Here is an 11,041-nt window from a genome sequence, read left to right as displayed (position 1 = left end):
GTACTGTGTCACTGAACGGAATCACTGAATCATATCACTGTACTTTATTACTGTACTGTGTCACTGCACTGAATCACTGAATGGAATCACTGTACTAAATTACTGTACTGTATCACTGCACTGAATCACTGTACTGAATCACTGTATCACTGCACTGAATCACTGAATTATATCACTTTACTGAATCACTGTACCTTATAATTGTACTGAATCAATGCACCGAATCACTGTATGGAATCACTGCACTGAAACGCTGAATCATATCACTGTACTGAATCAATGTACTTTATTACTGTACTGTGTCACTGCACCGAATCACTGAATGGAATCACTGTACTGTATCACGGTACCGAATCACTGTACTGAATCACTGTACTGAATCACTGTACTGAATCTATGGAATCACTGTACTGAATCACTGTACTGAATCACTGTACTGAATCTATGGAATCACTGCACCGAATCACTGTACTGAATCACTGCACCGAATCACTGTACTGAATCACTGTACCGAATCACTGTACTGAATCACTGTACTGAATCACTGTACTGAATCTATGGAATCACTGCACTGAATCACTGTACTGAATCACTGTACTGAATCTATGGAATCACTGTACTGAATCACTGTACTGTATCAATGTACTGAATGGAATCACTGTACTGAATCACTGTACTGTATCACTGTACAGAATCACTGTATCACTGCACTGAATCATATCACTGTACTGAATCACTGTACTGAATCACTGTACTGTATCAATGTACTGAATGGAATCACTGTACTGAATCACTGTACTGTATCACTGTACGGAATCACTGTACTGTATCACTGTACAGAATCACTGTATCACTGCACTGAATCATATCACTGTACTGAATCACTGTACTGAATCACTGCACTGAATCACTGAAATCAAAAACTGCTGTAGAAACAATTTACCCTCAGAAATCGCTAGTAAATTTTCACAATTGATTACAAAGAAACTGCAAGTAACACTAAAAGACTGAAATAGTATTTTCTTGTAAAATGTCCTAATATAAAAGTCAGTTTTAATGACAGTATACATTTACAGTGCAGTCTTTCACTTCATTTAAAACAAAACACAACATAATGGTTCAGCAGCTTTTTCTGACAGGACAGTAAGACAGCAAAATAAATATGAGGTTCAAATGAAAACTATTTTGATCTGATTATCTGATTCTTCATAAAGCTTCATGATCACGCTGATGTCTTTTTCCACGTCAGCAGTGTGTAATTGTTGATTGTTGTCAGTGTTAATGTATTCAGCGCACAGGTGTGTGAAGCAGCCGTCTCTCTGTGGGACGTGGGCTGGCTTGTTCTTATTCTCTCAGTGTAAGATTGTAATGAGTTTAATCTGTGGTGAGTGTCCCGCTGCTCACACACACCTCTGAGGATCAGCCCTCGACGGCCCTCGCGATCACATGCAGATTTAATAGCAGAGCATCAGTAATCAGCCTCTAATGGGGCAAATCCTATTATCAGAGAGGAGGAGCAGAGAGAGAGAGAGAGAGAGAGAGAGCCTGCTGCTCACAACACACAGATTAAGACACCTGAGACACACACACACACACACACACACACACACACACACACACACACACACACACAGAGAGAGAGAGAGACAGAAAGAGAGTATATGTGTGTGTGTGTGTGTGTGTGTGTATGTGAGTGTGTATTTAAATATAAACTTAAATGTGTAATAAATATATAATTAAACATATAAAGATTTAATGATATAAAATTATATAATAACATTTAATTATTATGTATTTTAATGGTACATAATTAAATAATTAACAGAGAGACAGACAGGGAGACAGACAGACAGATATATAGACAGACAGATAGATAGATAGATAGATAGATAGATAGATAGATAGATAGATAGATAGATAGATAGATAGATAGATAGATAGATAGATAGATAGATAGATAAACTCTCTCTTTAGTGCATATAAAATTCAAGACGTTTTAAACGTCTTTATACTCCAGGCACTGCTTTGTCTTGACAAACTTCTCTTTCCTAGGTAAAAATAACACGTGTGCGCATTGCATTTCAGAGAATTTAACTCAGATTTAAACAGAATTTTCTCACTCAATTTAATTTGACTTTCTTGGTAATCCTGCATCATCTCTGATAGATCTGAAGTTTCTGAAGCGAACCGTAGGTGTGTGTGATCTAAACCCGTACCGTAGATGTGTGTGATCTAAACCCGTACCGTAGATGTGTGTGATCTAAACCCGTACCGTAGATGTGTGTGATCTAAACCCGTACTGTAGATGTGTGTGATCTAAACCCGTACCAGTGTGATCTAAACCCGTACCGTAGATGTGTGTGATCTAAACCCGTACCAGTGTGATCTAAACCCGTACTGTAGATGTGTGTGATCTAAACCCGTACCAGTGTGATCTAAACCTGTACCGTAGATGAGTGTGTGATCTAAACCCGTACCGTAGATGAGTGTGTGATCTAAACCCGTACCGTAGATGTGTGTGATCTAAACCCGTACCAGTGTGATCTAAACCCGTACCGTAGATGTGTGTGATCTAAACCCGTACCAGTGTGATCTAAACCCGTACCGTAGATGAGTGTGTGATCTAAACCCGTACCGTAGATGTGTGTGATCTAAACCCGTACCGTAGATGAGTGTGATCTAAACCCGTACCAGTGTGATCTAAACCCGTACTGTAGATGAGTGTGATCTAAACCCGTACCGTAGATGAGTGTGATCTAAACCCGTACCGTAGATGAGTGTGATCTAAACCCGTACCAGTGTGATATAAACCCGTACAGTAGATGAGTGTGATCTAAACCCGTACCAGTGTGATATAAACCCGTACCAGTGTGATCTAAACCCGTACCGTAGATGAGTATGATCTAAACCCGTACTGTAGATGTGTGTGATCTAAACCCGTACCGTAGATGTGTGTGATCTAAACCCGTACCGTAGATGTGTGTGATCTAAACCCGTACCGTAGATGTGTGTGATCTAAACCCGTACCGTAGATGAGTGTGCAATCTAAACCTGTACCGTAGATGAGTGTGATCTAAACCCGTACTGTAGATGAGTGTGATCTAAACCCGTACTGTAGATGAGTGTGATCTAAACCCGTACTGTAGATGAGTGTGCGATCTAAACCCGTACCGTAGATGTGTGTGATCTAAACCCGTACTGTAGATGAGTGTGATCTAAACCCGTACTGTAGATGAGTGTGATCTAAACCCGTACTGTAGATGAGTGTGCGATCTAAACCCGTACCGTAGATGTGTGTGATCTAAACCCGTACCGTAGATGAGTGTGATCTAAACCCGTACTGTAGATGAGTGTGCGATCTAAACCCGTACCGTAGATGAGTGTGATCTAAACCCGTACTGTAGATGTGTGTGATCTAAACCCGTACTGTAGATGAGTGTGCGATCTAAACCCGTACCGTAGATGTGTGTGATCTAAACCCGTACTGTAGATGAGTGTGCGATCTAAACCCGTACCGTAGATGTGTGTGATCTAAACCCGTACTGTAGATGAGTGTGATCTAAACCCGTACTGTAGATGAGTGTGCGATCTAAACCCGTACTGTAGATGAGTGTGATCTAAACCCGTACTGTAGATGAGTGTGCGATCTAAACCCGTACCGTAGATGAGTGTGATCTAAACCCGTACTGTAGATGTGTGTGATCTAAACCCGTACTCTAGATGAGTGTGCGATCTAAACCCGTACTGTAGATGTGTGCGATCTAAACCCGTACTGTAGATGAGTGTGATCTAAACCCGTACTGTAGATGAGTGTGCGATCTAAACCCGTACCGTAGATGTGTGTGATCTAAACCCGTACCGTAGATGAGTGTGATCTAAACCCGTACTGTAGATGAGTGTGCGATCTAAACCCGTACCGTAGATGAGTGTGATCTAAACCCGTACTGTAGATGTGTGTGATCTAAACCCGTACTGTAGATGAGTGTGCGATCTAAACCCGTACCGTAGATGAGTGTGATCTAAACCCGTACTGTAGATGTGTGTGATCTAAACCCGTACTCTAGATGAGTGTGCGATCTAAACCCGTACCGTAGATGAGTGTGATCTAAACCCGTACTGTAGATGTGTGTGATCTAAACCCGTACTGTAGATGAGTGTGATCTAAACCCGTACTGTAGATGAGTGTGATCTAAACCCGTACTGTAGATGTGTGCGATCTAAACCCGTACTGTAGATGAGTGTGATCTAAACCCGTACTGTAGATGAGTGTGCGATCTAAACCCGTACCGTAGATGTGTGTGATCTAAACCCGTACCGTAGATGAGTGTGATCTAAACCCGTACCGTAGATGAGTGTGATCTAAACCCGTACCGTAGATGAGTGTGCGATCTAAACCCGTACCGTAGATGAGTGTGATCTAAACCCGTACTGTAGATGTGTGTGATCTAAACCCGTACTGTAGATGATTGTGCGATCTAAACCCGTACCGTAGATGTGTGTGATCTAAACCCGTACTGTAGATGAGTGTGCGATCTAAACCCGTACCGTAGATGTGTGTGATCTAAACCCGTACTGTAGATGAGTGTGATCTAAACCCGTACTGTAGATGAGTGTGCGATCTAAACCCGTACCGTAGATGAGTGTGATCTAAACCCGTACTGTAGATGTGTGTGATCTAAACCCGTACTCTAGATGAGTGTGCGATCTAAACCCGTACCGTAGATGAGTGTGATCTAAACCCGTACTGTAGATGTGTGTGATCTAAACCCGTACTGTAGATGAGTGTGATCTAAACCCGTACTGTAGATGAGTGTGATCTAAACCCGTACTGTAGATGAGTGTGATCTAAACCCGTACTGTAGATGAGTGTGATCTAAACCCGTACTGTAGATGAGTGTGCGATCTAAACCCGTACCGTAGATGTGTGTGATCTAAACCCGTACCATAGATGAGTGTGATCTAAACCCGTACTGTAGATGAGTGTGATCTAAACCCGTACTGTAGATGAGTGTGCGATCTAAACCCGTACCGTAGATGAGTGTGATCTAAACCCGTACTGTAGATGTGTGTGATCTAAACCCGTACTGTAGATGAGTGTGCGATCTAAACCCGTACCGTAGATGAGTGTGATCTAAACCCGTACTGTAGATGAGTGTGATCTAAACCCGTATTGTAGATGAGTGTGCGATCTAAACCCGTACCGTAGATGAGTGTGATCTAAACCCGTACTGTAGATGAGTGTGCGATCTAAACCCGTACCGTAGATTAGTGTGATCTAAACCCGTACTGTAGATGTGTGTGATCTAAACCCGTACTGTAGATGTGTGTGATCTAAACCCGTACCGTAGATGAGTGTGATCTAAACCCGTACTGTAGATGAGTGTGATCTAAACCCGTACTGTAGATGTGTGTGATCTAAACCTGTACTGTAGATGAGTGTGCGATCTAAACCCGTACTGTAGATGTGTGTGATCTAAACCCATACCGTAGATGAGTGTGAATTAAACCCGTACTGTAGATGAGTGTGATCTAAACCCATCTAAACCCGTACTGTAGATGAGTGTGTGATCTAAACCCGTACCGTAGATGTGTGTGATCTAAACCCGTACTGTAGATGAGTGTGATCTAAACCCCTCTAAACCCGTACTGTAGATGAGTGTGATCTAAACCCATCTAAACCCGTACTGTAGATGAGTGTGATCTAAACCCGTACTGTAGATGTGTGTGATCTAAACCCGTACTGTAGATGAGTGTGCGATCTAAACCCGTACTGTAGATGTGTGTGATCTAAACCCATACCGTAGATGAGTGTGAATTAAACCCGTACTGTAGATGAGTGTGATCTAAACCCATCTAAACCCGTACTGTAGATGAGTGTGTGATCTAAACCCGTACCGTAGATGTGTGTGATCTAAACCCGTACCGTAGATGAGTGTGATCTAGGGTTGTGCCGATGGACGATATAATCATCCATCGTGATGGCTGACCGACATCACGATGGAGAGCCACCATCGTGATGCCACGCCCCCCCCCACCCTGTCAGACCAGCCCAGTCTCACGGCAGTTCGTTTTCGTGTGTACACCAGTGGTTGGGAACCTATGGCTCGTGTGGCTCGCAAGGTCTCTCACCCTTTACCAACAAACGATAAAAAAATAAGACGTGTGTGTTCAGTGCTGTTCGCGAGTGTCACGAGTCACGAGTCACCACAGCAATCAACCAAACGCTTACGTTTCTGTGGTAACCTAACAGTTACAGCTCCTGCACTGGGATTCAAGCAGAGCAGCTTGTTTAAGGTGATGTCGAAATTCATTTTAAAACAGCAATGAAAATGTAAAAGTAGGCTTTATAAACTTTAATATATCCTTTTATTGAAACGAGTGCTTTGCTGTGCAAAGAGAAACATTTCACCCGTTGGCCGCTGGTACTTTCACTTTTGCCGCAGAGACCCTTTATGTCCTATAAATGTATCGTATTGTTGATAATCCGCACAGATTTCAGTTGACGATTATGTAAAGTTAATAACAAAACATGAATGAGAAAGAAAAGAGCAGGATGTGCTATTGAAAAGAAATATTAAAAGCACGATAAGCCGCGAAAGAGAACTGAATTCTACTGACAGGATGCTGCGCACGCGCTCCGAGCGCAACATAGTAGTCTTTGTCTTCGGTTGCGCGCCTGAACGGCCAAATAAACATTTCAAAATGCCAAGCCGAGTATTCCCGTTGCGTAAACACAGTAGATGTAAGTAGCTACAATGTCTCTTCTCCCTGTCTCTTCGTGATCGTCAGCACCCCCCCCCCCCCGACGATATCATCGTCCATCGCGATGTTTTACTGTAAACATCGTCAACTGCCAATTTAGGGGACATCGCCCAACCCTAGTGTGATCTAAACCCGTACTGTAGATGAGTGTGATCTAAACCCATCTAAACCCGTACCGTAGATGTGTGATCTAAACCCATACCATAGATGTGTGTGATCTAAACCCGTACTGTAGATGAGTGTGATCTAAACCCATCTAAACCCGTACCGTAGATGTGTGATCTAAACCCGTACCGTAGATGAGTGTGTGATCTAAACCCGTACCGTAGATGAGTGTGATCTAAACCCGTACTGTAGATGTGTGTGATCTAAACCCGTACCGTAGATGTGTGTGATCTAAACCCGTACCGTAGATGTGTGTGATCTAAACCCGTACCGTAGATGTGTGCGATCTAAACCCGTACTGTAGATGTGTGTGATCTAAACCCGTATCGTAGATGTGTGTGATCTAAACCCGTACTGTAGATGTGTGTGATCTAAACCCGTACCGTAGATGTGTGTGATCTAAACCCGTACCGTAGATGTGTGTGATCTAAACCCGTACTGTAGATGTGTGTGATCTAAACCCGTATCGTAGATGTGTGTGATCTAAACCCGTATCGTAGATGTGTGTGATCTAAACCCGTACCGTAGATGAGTGTGATCTAAACCCGTACTGTAGATGTGTGTGATCTAAACCCGTATCGTAGATGTGTGTGATCTAAACCCGTACTGTAGATGTGTGTGATCTAAACCCGTATCGTAGATGTGTGTGATCTAAACCCGTACCGTAGATGAGTGTGATCTAAACCCGTACTGTAGATGTGTGTGATCTAAACCCGTATCGTAGATGTGTGTGATCTAAACCCGTACTGTAGATGTGTGTGATCTAAACCCGTACCGTAGATGTGTGTGATCTAAACCCGTACCGTAGATGTGTGCGATCTAAACCCGTACCGTAGATGTGTGCGATCTAAACCCGTACCGTAGATGTGTGCGATCTAAACCCGTACCGTAGATGTGTGCGATCTAAACCCGTACCGTAGATGTGTGCGATCTAAACCCGTACCGTAGATGAGTGTGATCTAAACCCGTACCGTAGATGTGTGCGATCTAAACCCGTACCGTAGATGAGTGTGATCTAAACCCGTACCGTAGATGAGTGTGTGATCTAAACCTGTCCCGTAGATGAGTGTGTGATCTAAACCTGTCCCGTAGATGAGTGTGTGATCTAAACCCGTACTGTAGATGTGTGTGATCTAAACCCGTACCGTAGATGAGTGTGTGATCTAAATCCGTATCGTAGATGAGTGTGATCTAAACCCGTATCGTAGATGAGTGTGTGATCTAAACCTGTACCGTAGATGAGTGTGTGATCTAAACCCGTACTGTAGATGAGTGTGTGATCTAAATCCGTATCGTAGATGAGTGTGTGATCTAAACCTGTACTGTAGATGTGTGTGTGATCTAAATCCGTATCGTAGATGAGTGTGTGATCTAAACCTGTACCGTAGATGAGTGTGTGATCTAAACCCGTACTGTAGATGTGTGTGTGATCTAAATCCGTATCGTAGATGAGTGTGTGATCTAAACCTGTACCGTAGATGAGTGTGTGATCTAAACCCGTACTGTAGATGTGTGTGATCTAAATCCGTATCGTAGATGAGTGTGATCTAAACCCGTATCGTAGATGAGTGTGTGATCTAAACCTGTACCGTAGATGAGTGTGTGATCTAAACCCGTACTGTAGATGTGTGTGATCTAAACCCGTACTGTAGATGTGTGTGTGATCTAAATCCGTATCGTAGATGAGTGTGTGATCTAAACCTGTACCGTAGATGAGTGTGTGATCTAAACCCGTACTGTAGATGTGTGTGATCTAAACCCGTATCGTAGATGAGTGTGATCTAAACCCGTATCGTAGATGAGTGTGTGATCTAAACCTGTACCGTAGATGAGTGTGTGATCTAAACCGGTACTGTAGATGTGTGTGATCTAAACCCGTACTGTAGATGAGTGTGTGATCTAAACCCGTACTGTAGATGTGTGTGATCTAAACCCGTACTGTAGATGTGTGTGATCTAAACCCGTACCGTAGATGAGTGTGTGATTTAAACCTGTACCGTAGATGAGTGTGTGATCTAAACCCGTACTGTAGATGAGTGTGTGATCTAAACCCGTACTGTAGATGTGTGTGATCTAAACCCGTACCGTAGATGAGTGTGTGATTTAAACCCGTACCGTAGATGAGTGTGTGATCTAAACCCGTACCGTAGATGTGTGTGATCTAAACCCGTACCGTAGATGAGTGTGTGATTTAAACCCGTACCGTAGATGAGTGTGTGATCTAAACCCGTACCGTAGATGTGTGTGATCTAAACCCGTACTGTAGATGTGTGTGATCTAAACCCGTACTGTAGATGAGTGTGCGATCTAAACCCGTACTGTAGATGTGTGTGATCTAAACCCATACCGTAGATGAGTGTGAATTAAACCCGTACTGTAGATGAGTGTGATCTAAACCCATCTAAACCCGTACTGTAGATGAGTGTGTGATCTAAACCCGTACCGTAGATGTGTGTGATCTAAACCCGTACCGTAGATGAGTGTGATCTAGGGTTGTGCCGATGGACGATATAATCATCCATCGTGATGGCTGACCGACATCACGATGGAGAGCCACCATCGTGATGCCACGCCCCCCCCACCCTGTCAGACCAGCCCAGTCTCACGGCAGTTCGTTTTCGTGTGTACACCAGTGGTTGGGAACCTATGGCTCGTGTGGCTCGCAAGGTCTCTCACCCTTTACCAACAAACGATAAAAAAATAAGACGTGTGTGTTCAGTGCTGTTCGCGAGTGTCACGAGTCACGAGTCACCACAGCAATCAACCAAACGCTTACGTTTCTGTGGTAACCTAACAGTTACAGCTCCTGCACTGGGATTCAAGCAGAGCAGCTTGTTTAAGGTGATGTCGAAATTCATTTTAAAACAGCAATGAAAATGTAAAAGTAGGCTTTATAAACTTTAATATATCCTTTTATTGAAACGAGTGCTTTGCTGTGCAAAGAGAAACATTTCACCCGTTGGCCGCTGGTACTTTCACTTTTGCCGCAGAGACCCTTTATGTCCTATAAATGTATCGTATTGTTGATAATCCGCACAGATTTCAGTTGACGATTATGTAAAGTTAATAACAAAACATGAATGAGAAAGAAAAGAGCAGGATGTGCTATTGAAAAGAAATATTAAAAGCACGATAAGCCGCGAAAGAGAACTGAATTCTACTGACAGGATGCTGCGCACGCGCTCCGAGCGCAACATAGTAGTCTTTGTCTTCGGTTGCGCGCCTGAACGGCCAAATAAACATTTCAAAATGCCAAGCCGAGTATTCCCGTTGCGTAAACACAGTAGATGTAAGTAGCTACAATGTCTCTTCTCCCTGTCTCTTCGTGATCGTCAGCACCCCCCCCCCCCCGACGATATCATCGTCCATCGCGATGTTTTACTGTAAACATCGTCAACTGCCAATTTAGGGGACATCGCCCAACCCTAGTGTGATCTAAACCCGTACTGTAGATGAGTGTGATCTAAACCCATCTAAACCCGTACCGTAGATGTGTGATCTAAACCCATACCATAGATGTGTGTGATCTAAACCCGTACTGTAGATGAGTGTGATCTAAACCCATCTAAACCCGTACCGTAGATGTGTGATCTAAACCCGTACCGTAGATGAGTGTGTGATCTAAACCCGTACCGTAGATGAGTGTGATCTAAACCCGTACTGTAGATGTGTGTGATCTAAACCCGTACCGTAGATGTGTGTGATCTAAACCCGTACCGTAGATGTGTGTGATCTAAACCCGTACCGTAGATGTGTGCAATCTAAACCCGTACTGTAGATGTGTGTGATCTAAACCCGTATCGTAGATGTGTGTGATCTAAACCCGTACTGTAGATGTGTGTGATCTAAACCCGTACCGTAGATGTGTGTGATCTAAACCCGTACCGTAGATGAGTGTGTGATCTAAACCCGTATCGTAGATGTGTGTGATCTAAACCCGTATCGTAGATGTGTGTGATCTAAACCCGTACCGTAGATGAGTGTGATCTAAACCCGTACTGTAGATGTGTGTGATCTAAACCCGTATCGTAGATGTGTGTGATCTAAATCCGTATCGTAGATGAGTGTGTGATCTAAACCTGTACCGTAGATGAGTGTGTGATCTAAACCCGTA

General features: G+C 43.3%; 1 protein-coding gene across 4 annotated transcripts in view; it reads right to left on the bottom strand.

The window, feature by feature from the left end:
- ass1 (argininosuccinate synthase 1) overlaps positions 1-11,041 on the bottom strand; it is a 57,658-nt gene that overhangs the window by 5,916 nt on the left and 40,701 nt on the right. The gene's annotated exons all lie outside the window — the stretch shown is intronic.

Source organism: Leuciscus leuciscus (assembly GCF_965113295.1).
Source record: "Leuciscus leuciscus genome assembly, chromosome: 5".
In the NCBI taxonomy this organism is placed as follows: Eukaryota; Metazoa; Chordata; class Actinopteri; order Cypriniformes; family Leuciscidae; genus Leuciscus; species Leuciscus leuciscus.
This window is presented reverse-complemented; position numbering and strand designations above follow the sequence as displayed.